The sequence below is a fragment of the Sorex fumeus genome, unplaced genomic scaffold (assembly GCF_029834395.1).
Source record: "Sorex fumeus unplaced genomic scaffold, SorFum_2.1 ptg000033l, whole genome shotgun sequence".
Taxonomy (NCBI): Eukaryota; Metazoa; Chordata; class Mammalia; order Eulipotyphla; family Soricidae; genus Sorex; species Sorex fumeus.
In genome coordinates this window covers 17588182-17602016 of record NW_026606090.1, presented here as the reverse complement: position 1 = coordinate 17602016, position 13835 = coordinate 17588182, and the positions used below count along the sequence as shown (strand labels likewise).

General features: G+C 46.4%; 1 protein-coding gene across 1 annotated transcript in view; it reads left to right on the top strand.

Annotated features, from left to right (window-relative positions):
* Positions 1-2777: 2777 nt before the first annotated feature.
* Positions 2778-13835, top strand: part of GPAT4 (glycerol-3-phosphate acyltransferase 4) — a 50609-nt gene continuing 39551 nt past the window's right edge. Inside the window, exon 1 of the mRNA XM_056116817.1 lies at positions 2778-2878. The gene's annotated coding sequence lies outside the window, so the exon portion shown is untranslated. The remainder of the gene's footprint in view (positions 2879-13835) is intronic.

Sequence of the window (13835 nt, the reverse complement as noted above, 5' to 3'; positions counted from 1 at the left end):
CTTAGCTGCTTGGCATGCATCTCCTCAGATATTCTGTCGTGAATCGGTACAACAGGGACAGTGAGTCAACATGGTGGAGCCTGTGAAAGCAATTTTTTTTAAAAAATACACCTTTGCTTTATCCTATTCTTGGAAATAAATACTGTTGCTTCTGGTTGTGTGGCAAACAGCTGTGGCTCCTTTTCTGTAGTGGTGGTGGCAGGGGGATGACACACTACTTAAAAAATGACTCCATTTGGCATGGTTCTGGCATCTATGGGGTGTGTGGGGGGAGGGGGCGTGACAGCTGTTGCAGTTGTTGAGGGGGTCAAATACTGGCAGAGAAGGTTGTGAATACTCAAGACAATGTGGAGGGGTCTTGGGGACTGAACTCTGGGCTTTACACATCACACACAGCTTTTGTTTTGGCCCCAGGGGTTGCACACTTTGTTGCTCTATGGAAATCCCACTTGCTCTCATACTGAAGATCTTACATTCAGTGATGTGAGTGGTATAAGGGATCAAAGTTGACCTCATTGGTTCAGGTATGTGCTTGTCACTGTGTGCGACTTAGGACCAAGGTGCCATTTCTGAATGTCAAAGGTTTTATATATGGAAGAGGTGACTGTGTGTTACAGTGTGTATGTGGAATTATTCTACATGGTATCTTCCCAGCTCATGGCACTATGTGTTACAGCATGTATGTGAAATCATACTACAGAGTGTCTTCTCACCTCATGGCACTGTGTTATATAGCATTTGTGTGGTATTCTACAGGGTGTCTTCCCAGCTCATGGAACTGTGTGTTATATACACAGCAACCATTGTAGAGATGCACTTTGGAAAATAAACCCAAGGTTAGGATAGGAGGGGGAACTGGTTTATTTCTCATTGCCACAAACACAGTGGTTCTTCATTTTAATAATACATTCTTTACCGTGTTTGTATTTGTTTTGGAGCCACACCCAGCTATGCTCACACTCTCCTGGCTGTGTGTTCAGGGCTCTATGCTAGAGGTTTAGAAAACCATATGTGATGCTGGGGATCAACCCTGGGTCAGTAGCCTGTAAGGTAATATGACAGATAATTAGTTAAGGTAACAACCTGCTGACCAATCTCTCTGGCCTTTTATCTTTTCTTATAGCTGACTTGTATTCAGTTGTGCATATATGCTACAATTTCTGTATCCACTCATCTGTGTTTTTTTTTTTTTTTTTTTTTTTTTGCTTTTTGGGTCACACCCGGCGATGCTCAGGGGTTACTCCTGGCTCATGCACTCAGAAATTGCTCCTGGCGGTGCTCGGGGGACCATATGGGATGCTGGGAATTGAACCTGTGTCGGCCATGTTGGCTGCGTGCAAGGCAAACGCCCTACCTGCTGTGCCATTGCTCCAGCCCCATGTATCCACTCATCTGTTGTTACAAGTTTGTGTTATTTCCAGGTCTTGGCCATTGCATATAGACTTGCAGTGTACACAGATGCACATACATGTGCCATGATACATAACAGCTAACTCTACTATTGGTCACTAAAAAGTCAACACCATTTCTGTTGATTTTCTAAATGTATAAAACTCTGTAAGAGAGCCCGGCAAGCTACCGAGAGTATTCGATATGCCAGACACAGTAACAACAAAGTCTCCAATGGAGACGTTACTGGGCCCGCTCGAGCAAATCGACGATCAACGGGAGGGCCTTTACCTTTATATAGAAAGAACCGGAATAGATGGTAAGAACTCTAGAAAATGTAAATATGGATACAGACAGTAGAGCAGGTGGATGAACTGCTGACTGGTTCTGTGACAGAGAACTCACAGAGTGTTTATGACAGCCATGGGCTCTTTCAATCTCCACCCCCACTCTGGGTACAACACAGAAATAGATGCTGTCCAGTTTTCTTTTGAAGGTTAAGCATGGCCATGCATTATTCAACTTTATATTACTGGGAAACTAGCAAAAAACTTGGCTTTATTGTAAAGACTCAATGACTATTTGTTAAATGAATGGATAAATGATTGGGTTAATAAATATGTGACTGGTGTTGGAGTGATGGAGTCGGTAAGGCACTTGTATTGCACATGGTGGACCTGAGTTCGATTTCCTGGCACCCTATAGGGTCCCCCTGGACACCTCCAGGAGGGATCCCTGAGTGCAGAAACAGGAGTAAGCCCTGAGCACAGCTGGATGTGGCCCCCCAACAAAAACAATGTGATAAATACCAAATGAATATGCTAATTTGGCGATGAGTGTTTTGGAGCAGTGTCAACACTCTGTTTTTGTTTTTGTGCCATATCCGGCAGTGCTCATAGCTTATACCTGGTTATGCACTCAAGAATCACTCTCGGCAGGGCTTGGGATACCACATCGGGTGCCGGGACTGAACTCGGGTCAGCAGTGTGCAAGGCTGACCTCACCCACTGCGCTTCCTCTGCAGCCCCAGTGCTATCATTCTCACAGTCCTGATCTGAAGTCTAAGGACATAACCGTGACCCTGCTGACCTGTACTATTCACATGGCTTCATATTATTCACATGGCTTCACTAGTAGGCAAGTAAGACTCCAGGGTGGCGGCGGCGACGATGCTGGTGACAGTGGGGGTGGCTGGGTCGTGATTTGGAAATGCTGGTGGCACCGGGGGTGGCGACGTCCGTGAACATTCCTTGCGCTTGCTCGAGCCCGGGCTGAGAACTGCACCTCGCTGCAGCCTCGCCAGGTCCCAGGCAGGCCGCCGGGGCCCCAGGCGCCCGGGGTCGCCGCCTCCGGGAGGCGCCGTACGGGGGGCGCGGGGCGGGGCCGCGGCGTCAGACAAAGGCGGGCGCGCGCACGTCCTGACGCACGCGGGGCCGGGCCGGCGCGGACGGACGGACGGACGGACGGACTCGGAGCCGCGCGCCGGGCGGTGAGTAGGCGGGGGTCGCGCGGGGCGCCGGGCGGGGGTCGCGCCGGGCGCGGTGAGTCGGCGGGGGTCGGCCCGGGCGCCTCCCCGGACCCCAGACACGCTCCCCGCGGCGCCCCGGCCCCGAGACCGCGACACCGCGGCCGGGAGCCCGGCCCGACTCGCGCCCCGCCCGGACCCGCCGCGCCGCCTCCACCCGGCCGGTCCCGCGCTCGCCGCGCCTCCTCCCGCCCCTCCCGGCCCGCGCCCGCGCCCGCGCCCGCGCCCCGGCCAGTCGGCCCGCCGCGCCGCCACCCGCGCCCCTCCCCACGCCCCCTCCTCGCGCCCGGCCCCGCGCCGCTCCCCGGCCCCTCGATCCGCGCCCCGCGCCCGCCCCGCGCTCTCCCCGGCCCAGCGGCTCCTCCCGGGCCCAGCGGCTCCTCCCCGGCCCCGCGCCCCCAGCCCCGCGCCGCCTCCACCCGGGCCGGCCAGCTGCTCCGCGACCCCGGCGCCGGCTACCCGACTCCCCGGGGGCAGCCCTGCGGATCGCGAGAGGGCCCCGTTCACCTGTGTCATCTGCTTCTGCTCTTTGGCTTCTCAGAGATATGTCTATTGTTCCTTGCTTCTTTTTTCCCAAGAAACCCCATTTTAGAGAATATTCCCCTCCCTCCAAAGGGCGCGGTCCCGTGCCTGTCCGCCTCATCCCACGCCCTAAACACGGGGCGCCCTTTGTGGCGGAGGGCTCGTCTCCCTGCTCCGTCCAGCACATTGGGGTTTCCAAGTTAGTGACCCTAAGGACCTGCGAGGAGCTCTTGGGAGCAGACTGAGTGACTCCTCCGGAGCCAGGGAGCTGAGGTCTTCTCAAGGATTTCCTTTCTGGTTCATCTTCCTTCGTTTTGGCTGAACTTAGAGTACCTTTACTGAGTTGGTGCATGTTTTGTAGATTTTATCTCAACTCCCGGGAAATGGTGTGAGAAACGTTTATACTATGCCAAAGACTGCAGGGAAGAGGACTGGGATGGTCCCAGTCTGGAATCCTCTCACTGCTGTGGTGCCTTTTCAGCGTGGCATTATGGAGCATTCAGATGAGAGCAGGAGAGTGAACCGGCCTAGCCCGACTCAGCAGCTCCCTGTGGCAGAACCTGCCCCATACCCCCCTCTCCCACGGATCTCTGGGATGAACATTTGGTGTCAAAACTTGACATTCAAAATATAATCTTATAAAGCAGCAGAGATCTCCAAATTTATTTGGTCCCCTTTCAGGAGAAAAAAAAATCCAGCTCTCCCCCTGGAAATCTACCGCCTTTAGGTGAACAAATAGGTCCCCCAAGGCCCCCCAAGAGGCTGCTGTGCAGAAACTGGTATGGTGGTGCTCAGGGGTTCCCAGCCGCACTCCCAGCTTGCTGAACTGGACCTTTGAATGTGTAGGGACCACCAGAGCCACACCTACTGGGAGTGTGAGGGGGCTGTGGGAATCCGTGCAGGCGCGTGTCCTGATCTGTTTGCCCAGCCAGGCTGTGAGGTGATTCTAATGACACAGTGTGCTCTGTGTTTGGGGGCCACACCTGGCGGTGCTTAGGGCTCTGGCTCTGCACTCAGGCAGCACCCCTGGCAGGCTTGGGGGACCGCATGTGGTGCTAGGAATCAGACCTCGGTTGGGCACATGCAAGCCAAGTTCCTGAGCCTCTTGTCCTGTGGCTTCCGCCGCCAGTGGACTGTTAAAGGGACCATCTGGGAGAGCCACCCCAGCTTCATAGGACCACAGTGGGACGTCTAAAATGACCCAGTGGCTAGAAGACAGGGTAAAACCATCTGGACAAGAATGTCTAGGTTTTGTTTTGTTTTGTTTTGTTTTGGGTCTTTATACATCTTTGTTTTGTTTTGGTTTGTGTTTGGGTCACACCTGGCGATGCTCAGGGCTTACTCTTGGCTGGGCACTTGTGGAGTGCTCATGGGACCATATGGGATGCAGGAGATCGAACCTGGGGTCAGCTGCGTGTAAGGCAAATGTCCTTCCCTCTTGACTATCTCTCCAGGTTATCTTGTCTAACTTTTTAATTTATTTGCTGGGGGAGACCTAATGGTGCTCAGAGGACTGGAAGGCCGCTGCTGGCGACTCTTGGCCAACCAGGCCGTCATTTCAGTGTAGGCACCCTGAGGATATGTTGCTCCAAGGGCCCTGTGATGCAGGGCACCTAGTGATGCTTTAGGGACCCTGTGGTGGGAGAGATTGGAGCTTGAGTCACTCCCAGGGGGCTGCCAGGGATCAAATACAAATCAGCCCAGTGTAAGGCAAGCATCCTGTCTGCTTTACAATGGCTCCAGCCCCGCCTGTTTCATTTTTGATTAACTCAGTATTGAGAGTTTGGATGACTTGTCCACAGGTAGAGGGTATTAGGCGCTTAGCAAAGTTAGCACTCATATAGCCATCAGGCTTTCTGTCCTGTCTCCTGCTGCCTGCCTTTTGGAGTGCAGTTGTGTACAAAGAGAAATTGTGGAAAGCCTGGGACTGGGAAATTACTTTGGAGGGTTTGAATGGTTCACTAAGATATTTTTACCAAATTCCAAAATAATAAAACTCGGGATATCTTAATAACTTCAGTTTTTAAGCTGGGTTTGGGAAAATGAGAAGATATTATCATAGCTTTTAGAAAACCTGGAGAAGATCAGACCTTTGGAATAAGGATGAGAAGGGTAGGGTGATGGTTCAAAGGGTTGGAGCACTTGCTTTGCATACAGGAGCCCTGTGCGTAATCTCTGGTGCCCCAAGGGGAGCCCTCTGGGCACTGCCAGGTGTAGACACCTTCCCCCACCTTCCCCCCACCCACAGTCTAGCCACTGAGGGGAGATTGCAAGATTTGGAGTGTATCTCTCATGTTTCGCTCCACAGCAGTATAGTAATGCCTAGCAGCCACCCCTAAAAAAAAAATTATTTCTTGTAATAAACAGGTAAAAGTTCTAAGTTTATCTTGTAATAAACAGGAAATTATCTTGTAATTATCTTGTAATAAACAGGTAAAAGTTAAATCATAGTATGCAGCCGTATACTACCAAGTTCCCTTTTCTCAAGGAAGACGTGTAATATTAAATACAAACATTTAATATATGTACTTAAGCTCCAAATTCCTTCCCCTGAATCGGGGAGATCCCATACCCAGGGAAGGGGAGATCCATCTCCAGGGAAGGGGGAGATCCCATCGCTAGGGAAGGGAAGATCCATCTCCAGAGAATGCTGGTAGCAGGAACCCTTGATTCTGTGAGTTTCCTTCTATGTTTATTATAATGTAGCATAATTGTTGGTAAATTGATTTTCAGGATGAGATTTGTTTTGTCTTGGAGTCACACCCATCATGCTCAAGGCTTCCCTGAGTTTATGACTTAAACACTACAGTTGTCATGAACATCAAAGTGACTTCCAGAGATTTATTTATTTTTCGGTTACTGTGTTTTGAACCATCCCTGGTGGGGTTCAGGACTTATTCCTGGCTTTGCACTCAGGGATCTCTCCTAGTGGTATTCAGGGACCATTGGGGGTGCTAGGGATTGAACCCCAGTCAGCTGTGTGCAACGGAAGGGCCCTACCCACTACATTCTATCTCCAGACCCGTGAAGTCTTGTTTAAATTACATAGACCTGAGAGTAACAGAGTTGTACTTCAGAAAGACTTCTAAATTATGATTCCAGAGAGATAGTACAGCAGCTTGCCCTGCACAGTGCAACCCGGGTTGGATCCCTGGCACCCCATATGGACCCCTGATCACTGCTAGGTATGGCCCTAGCCCAAAACGGAACAACAACAACAAAAAAAACTCAATTCTTTCTGGACTTACTCCACTGCACCTCTCTCCTGTTTGAGAGGATTAGGAAGGGGAAAAGTACTCTGTAAGTCTTTTTCCTTAAGGGGCATAATTGTTTGTTTAGAGTCATATCAACAGTGGTCGGGGCTTGCTCTTGCTCTCCAAGGGGTCATTTTCTTCTGGCTGTGTTTGGGGGAAACCATGCAGTGCTGACCGCAGGTCAGCCACACCCTATGCACGATCTCTCCAGCCTGAGAAACGTTACTTTCAGCCGAGACAGGCTACTTTTCATGATATTGATCAGTGCTATCCAGTAGAAATATAAGCTGGATACATTATCATTGTGGGAAGATCCCCAGATCTCTTTGTGCTCTGATCAGACATAGCAGGTCCTGGCTGTATGTGGTGTTAGTGATCCAGCCTGGATTGGCCAATGCGTGGTAGGCATCTTATTCACTGGATTATCTTGCTGTCTGTATATAATTTTATATTTTGTGGCAGTCACTTAAAAAAAGGTCAAAATAATTATAACTTATTTAATCCAGATTATTCAACATGTAATCAATATGCATTATGAATAAGATGTTTAATTTTTTTTTCATACTGAGTTATTGAAGTACACCGTGTATTTTACACCTACTGCACCTTTCCACTTGAACTCACCACATTTCAGGTGCTCGTGGGTCACATGTGGTTAGTGGCTGCTGTGGCGGACCACACAGTATCACTGTTAGCTGATGAAGGCTTTTTTTTTTTGGTCTTTTTGGATCACACCCGACCTTTTTTAGGGGTTACTCTTGTCTCTGCACTTTGGAATCACTCCTGGCAGTGCTGGGGGACCATAGGGGATGCTGGGGATTGAACCCAGGTCAGTCACGTACAAGGCAAACATCCTACTCGCTGTACTATTGCTTTGGCCTGGAAGGAACATTTCATATTGCTTAGTGGTACTCATTTCTGAGGTTAAAAGTTTTGGGTTATTTTTTCTCGTTCATTTCTTTTTTCTTTTTACTATTTTTTTTTAATGAATCACTGTGAGATATAATTACAAAGCTCTTATGATTGAGTTTCAGTCATACAGTGATCAAACACCCATCCTTCCACCAGTGTACATTTTCTACCATCAATGACCCCAGTGTCCCTCATGCCACCACCACCACCTCACCCCATTCCCTGTTTCTATGGCAAATTTCTTTCTTACTCTCTCTCTGTACTTTTGGGCGTTATGGTTTGCAATACAGATACTGAGACGCCATCATGTTTGGTCCTTTATGTACTTTGAGCACACATCTCCCATCCTGAATGATTGCTCCAACCATCATTGACTTAGTGATCCCTTCTCTATTCCAGCTGCCTTCTCCCCCAGCTCATGAGGCAGGCTTCCAACTATGGAGAAGTATTCCTGGTTCTTGTCTCTACTGTCCTCAGGTGTTAGTCTCATGATATTTTATATTCCAGAAATGAGTGGAGTTATTCTGTGTCTGTTCCTCTCTTTCTGACTCATTTCACTTAGCATGAGACTCTCCATGACCATTCACTTATAAAAAAATTTCATGACTTCATCTTTCCTAACAGCTGCATAGTATTTCATTGTGTAGATGTACCAAAGTTTGAAGTTGGGGAAGGTGATGCCGCCCATCCTCTTTTCCCCAAGGATTGCTTTAGCTATTCCTGGGGGTTTATGAATTTCAGGAGTGTTTTTTCTATTTCTTTGAAGAATGTCATGAGTATCCTAATAGGAACCACATTGTATAATGCCAATGGGAGTATTGCCATTTTGACAGTGTTAATTCTCCCTATCGATGAGCAGGGGATATTTCTCCATTTCTTCTTGTACACTTTTATTTATTTCTTGAAGTAGTGTTTTGTAATTTTCTTTGTATAGGCCCTTTACTTCTTTGAGTCCAAGGTACTTGATTTTCTGAGGCACTGTTGTGAATGGGATTTTTTTTTTAAATCTTCTATTTCACTATTTGTATATAGGAAAACCATGAACTTTGGGGGTTGACTTTGTAGCCTGCCACTTTATTATATAAACCTATTTTTTTTTCCCTTTTTGGATCACATTTGGCGATGCACAGGGGTTAATCCTGGTTCATGCACTCAGGAATTGCTTCTGGTGGTGCTTGGAGGACTGTGTGGGACATATGGGATGTTAGGAATCGAACCTGGGTCTGCTGCATGCAAGGCAAATGCCCTACCACTGTACTATGGCTCCAGCCCCTCCAAACCTATTGTTTCTAGAAGCTTTTTTGTTTGAGTCTGTAGGATTTTCTAAGTATAGCGATAACTTGACCTCTTCCCATCCTATCTGGATCCCTTGATATCTTTTTGTTGCCTAACTGCTATGTCCAAAACTTCTAGTACTATATTGAATAGGAGTGGCGAGAGTGGGAAACCTTGTCTTATGCCTGATCTTAGAGGGAAGGCTTTCAGTTTCTCCCCACTGAAAATAATACTTGCTGTGGGCTTGTAGTACTTGGCTTTGACGATACTGAGGAAAGCTCCTTCATTTCTCATTTTGTTGATCTTGTCAGATGCTTTCTTTATCTATTGATATTATATGATTTTTATCTTTTATTGATATGATAGATTATGTTGATTGACTTGCGAATGTTAAAGCATCCTTGCATCCCCAGGATGAATCCTGCTTGGTCATGGTGTATGATCTTTTTGATGAGTCCTTGAGTTCTTTTTGCTAGGATTTTGTTGAGGATCTTTGCATCTATGTTCATCAGGGATATCGGCCTGTTATTCTCTTTCTTTGTGGTATCTCTGCTTTAGATATCAGGGTGATATTTGCCTCATAGAAATGGCTTGAAAGTGTTTCTGATGATTCAGTTTCCTGGAGAAGCTTGAAAAGGATTGGGAGTAAGTCCTCTTTAAAGATTTGGAAGAATTCACTAGTGAATCCATCTGGGCCAGGGCTTATGTTTTGGAGAGACTTTTTGTTACCATTTTAATTTCCTCGATGGTGATAGGTTTGTTCAGGCACTCCAGGTCCTCTTGGTTCAACCTTGAGAGGCTATAGGAATCCAGGAACTTATCCATTTCCTTGAGGTTTTCTTGTTTCATGGCATAAAAATTCTCGAAGTAATCTCTGATGATCCTTTGAATTTCTGTAGTTTCTGTTGTGATGTCCCCCTTTTCATTTCTGATTCTGTTTAGTAAGTTTTTTTCTCACTCTCTTTGTGAGTCTTGCTAGAGGTTTATCGATCTTACTTATTTTCTCAAAGAACAAGCTCTTGGTTTCATTGATCTTTTGGGTTTTGGGGGGAACTTCCAGCTTGTTAATTTCTGCTCTAAGTTTTGTTATTTCCTTCCTCCTGCCTGGTTTGATTGCCCATTTACTATTGTTTTGAATTTGTTGCTAGATGAACAAAGATATTTCATACTTTCATTTTAATTTTGGACCACATCTGCGATGCTCAGGGGTTACTCCTGCTTCTGTACTCAGGAATCACTCCTGGCAGGTTCAGGGGACCACATGGGATACAAAAGATCGAATCTGGGATGACCATCTGCAAGTTAAGCACCTTACCCTGCTGTACTATCCCTTAGTCCCCAATTTCACACATTTTTGTGTCTTTGTGATGAAAGGCTCCTCCTCTCATAGGATCAGTCTCATTGTTTCAAACTGCTTAATTATTTTAATTGCCCAATTTAGCAGTATAGTGCTTTCTCATTTTATGTTATGACTCTTCATTCATTGGTAGGGAAAGGGTTTGATTTTTAAAAAAGGGCTGATGGGACTGCCAGGAGTGGTCCCTACGTGCAGAGCGAGGAGTTGAGCACCACTGGGTTTGACTCCCAAACCAAAACTAAGTAAATAAATAAAAGCTTTTTTAGAAAAAGGCTGGTGAGGCCAGAGAGGTAGAACAGAGGTGAAGGCTCTCGTGTTGAATGACCCAAATCCCCAACACCACATAGAGCAACCCCCAACCACAGAGCCAGGAGGAGCCCCCAAGCATTGCCAGGTGGGACCCCAAAAAACCCAGAACAAAGCAAAACGTAGTAGCATGGTTGGAGATATGGCTCATGTGATAGTGCACACGTGCTTTGCATGTTTGACTCTCTGAGTTCCATCCCTGGATGCCGTGCCCCTCATTCCCTGGCACCATTGAATGTGGTCTTGGGAAGGAAAATGACTGATGACAAAACTCAGTAATAAAATAATGAAATAGAAGTAGGCAGAAACATCTAACAGTTCAGCAGAGAAGTCACACAGATGGAGAGGAAAATGAAAGATACATGAAGAAGTAGGACACATGTCATTGGAAATGCCAGTTAGCACAGAGCTAGCTCTTACTCATTAGCATGACTAAGATGATAAGGACTGGATTACGATTACACCAAGTGCTGGGTGAGCATGCAGAATTAATGAAGTTTTTCATACAGGGACGCAATCCAAAGTAGAACAATTAGTGATTTAAAAATGAGCAACTTTGAAGGTTTTTGAGAAGTTGAACATACCTCTTTTCTTGGGCGTTCTTACATATTTTCCTCAGAGAAATGGAAGTAGCTGCCTATAAAAAGACTTGTAAGTTGCAGCTTTATTTATAACAGTTCCAAGCTGGTAAAGCATGGTGTTGCAGGGGTTTGCTAATTGTGGAACTTGAATGCACTGTATATATTGAAACCATACAGTGGAATACAACTTAGCAGTTAAAAGGAGATCTTGACACTTGCAGCAACATTAGTAATTCTCAAAATGTTTTCGTTGGGGGAAGAAAACCAGACAAAAAGGTTTTTTGGTTTTTGTTTTCATTTTTTCTAGTTTTGGTTTTTGGGCCGTCCCCGGCCATACTCAGGCCTTACTCCTGGATCTGCTTTCAGGGATCACTCCTGGTGATGGTGGGGCTGCCATATGGGGTGCTGGAGATCTGTCCTGAGGCAGTAGCACGCAAGGCAAGTGCGCTGTTTACTATATCATCTCTCTGGCCCCACAAAAAGGATTTATTTTTAAAAATAAATTTATTTATTGAGGGGCTGGAGCAATAGCACAGCAGGTAGGGCAATTGCCTTGCACGCGGCCGACCCAGCTTCGATTCCCAGCATCCCGTATGGTCCCCTGAGCACTGCCAGGAGTGATTCCTGAGTGCAGAGGAATCAGTAACTCCTGTGCAATGCCAGGTGTGACCTAAAAATAAAAAAAAATTATTTATTGAATCACTGTGAGAACAGTTACAAAGCTTTCAGGTTTAACTCTTGGTCATATAATGATGAAACACCGTCTCTTCACCAATGCACATTTTCCACCATCGAAAACCCCAGTATACCCCCATCCCTCCCCCTCCTCCACCAGATGATTTCCACATTACTTTCTCTCTACTTTGAGTATATTCAGTATTTTGACACAAGACCCACCATTATTATTTGGATTCCCCCCTCAGACCTGCCGAAAAGGCAACATTATACAATTTGTTTTCTGCTGCTGATTTTTGAATAGCATATGATGTCACATGGCTGTGATAGTGGCCGTACAATTTTGGCCATGTGCAAGGCAAGTACCTTACCTAACTCTACTCTCTCCAGCTTCATGAAATGAGTTTTCTTGGCAGTGTTTTGGTTGGGTAATAAAACTTGGATTTTATTGCCACAGTAAGTCATGTTTTCCTTTTTTTTCCCCCTAATTTTATTGAATCACTGTGGGATAGTTACAGGCTTTCATGTTTAGGTGTTTAGGTTACAATCACACAATGATCAAACACCCATCCCTCCACTAGTGCACATTCCCTATCACCAATATCCCCAAGTATACCCCCCGTTTCCCACCCTCCCCCTGCCTTCATCGCAGACATGATTCCCCATAATCTCTCTCTACTTTTGGGCATTATGGTTTGCAATACAGACCCTAGAGAGGTTATCATGTTTGGTCCTTTATCCACTTTCCGCACACATCTCCCATCCCGACCGATTCCTCCAGGCATCTTTTTCTTAGCAATCCCTTCTCTATTCCAGCTGCCTTCTCCCCTTTGCTCATGAGGCAGGCTTCCAGCTATGGAGCAGTCTATCTGTCCCGTGTATCTACTATCCTTAGGTGTCAGCCTCATGTTATGTTGTTTTATACTCCACAAATGAGTGCAGTCCTTCTATGTCTGTCCCTCTCTTTCTGACTCATTTCACTTAGCATGCTACTCTCTATGTCTATCCATTAATAAGCAAAGTTCATAACTTCATCTCTACTGACAGCTGCATAGTATTCCATTGTGTAGATGTACCAAAGTTTCTTTAACCAGTCATCTGTTGTAGGGCACTTGGGTTGTTTCCAGATTTTGGCTATTGTGAACAATGCTGCAATGAACATATAGGCACAGATGTCTACTGTGCTTTTTTGCATCCTCAGGATATGTTTTCCTTTCTTAAACAGATGTCCCCCAAATACCAAAGAAGTATCCTGTGTCGTTTATTCTTTTACCATTTTATTTTGGTTTTTGAGCCATACCTGGCTGTTGCTTAGGATTTACTCCTGACTCTGCTCAGGGAACCAAGTGGGGTACTGGCGATTGGTCCAGGGATAGAACCTGTGGCAGCTGCATTCGGGCAGGGGCCCTAAACGTCGTCCTCTCTTCCCAACTTTTGTCCTTTCCTTTTCTAGTTTTGAAGACATGTTTCATTAGAGTAAACTAAGTATCCTATTATTTATTATCCAGATCCAACACAAATCTTTTAAGGCAAGGAGTAAGTACTTAAATTCAGGTCAGTATTTAACTAGCCTTAGAGGTATGACACAGCCCCTGAAGCTAAATGTCTCTGCTTCCTGCTGGTGGATTAAATCAGCCTACAGCTTATTGTATCCTGGCTTTGCTTCAGACACCTTGTTTTCTCCAGGGTTGAGTGGGCTGTGTGTGTGTGCTCTATCCTGGTCTGTTAATACCTAGGTTCACTTCAGTGTCTTAACCCTGTGTGTTGCCCTTTCCTTTCTCCTTGGAAAACACTTTTTCTCCTCAGCAGCAGCATCCTGCTCAGACACGTTTCTAGTATTTCACTACTTATCACTTTATCACTACTCCTGATAAATACACTTGACATTAGTTAGATTCATCCCAAAACACATCTTCATGTCCATTTGCTCTTGTTTCTCTGCCTGCCAGCACATCGTGTTTGGCGTTCGATGTGTCTGTGTCATGGCAGAGGATTGCTTTCCCCTGAAGCTAAGCTACCCCAAAGCAATGAAGCAGGAA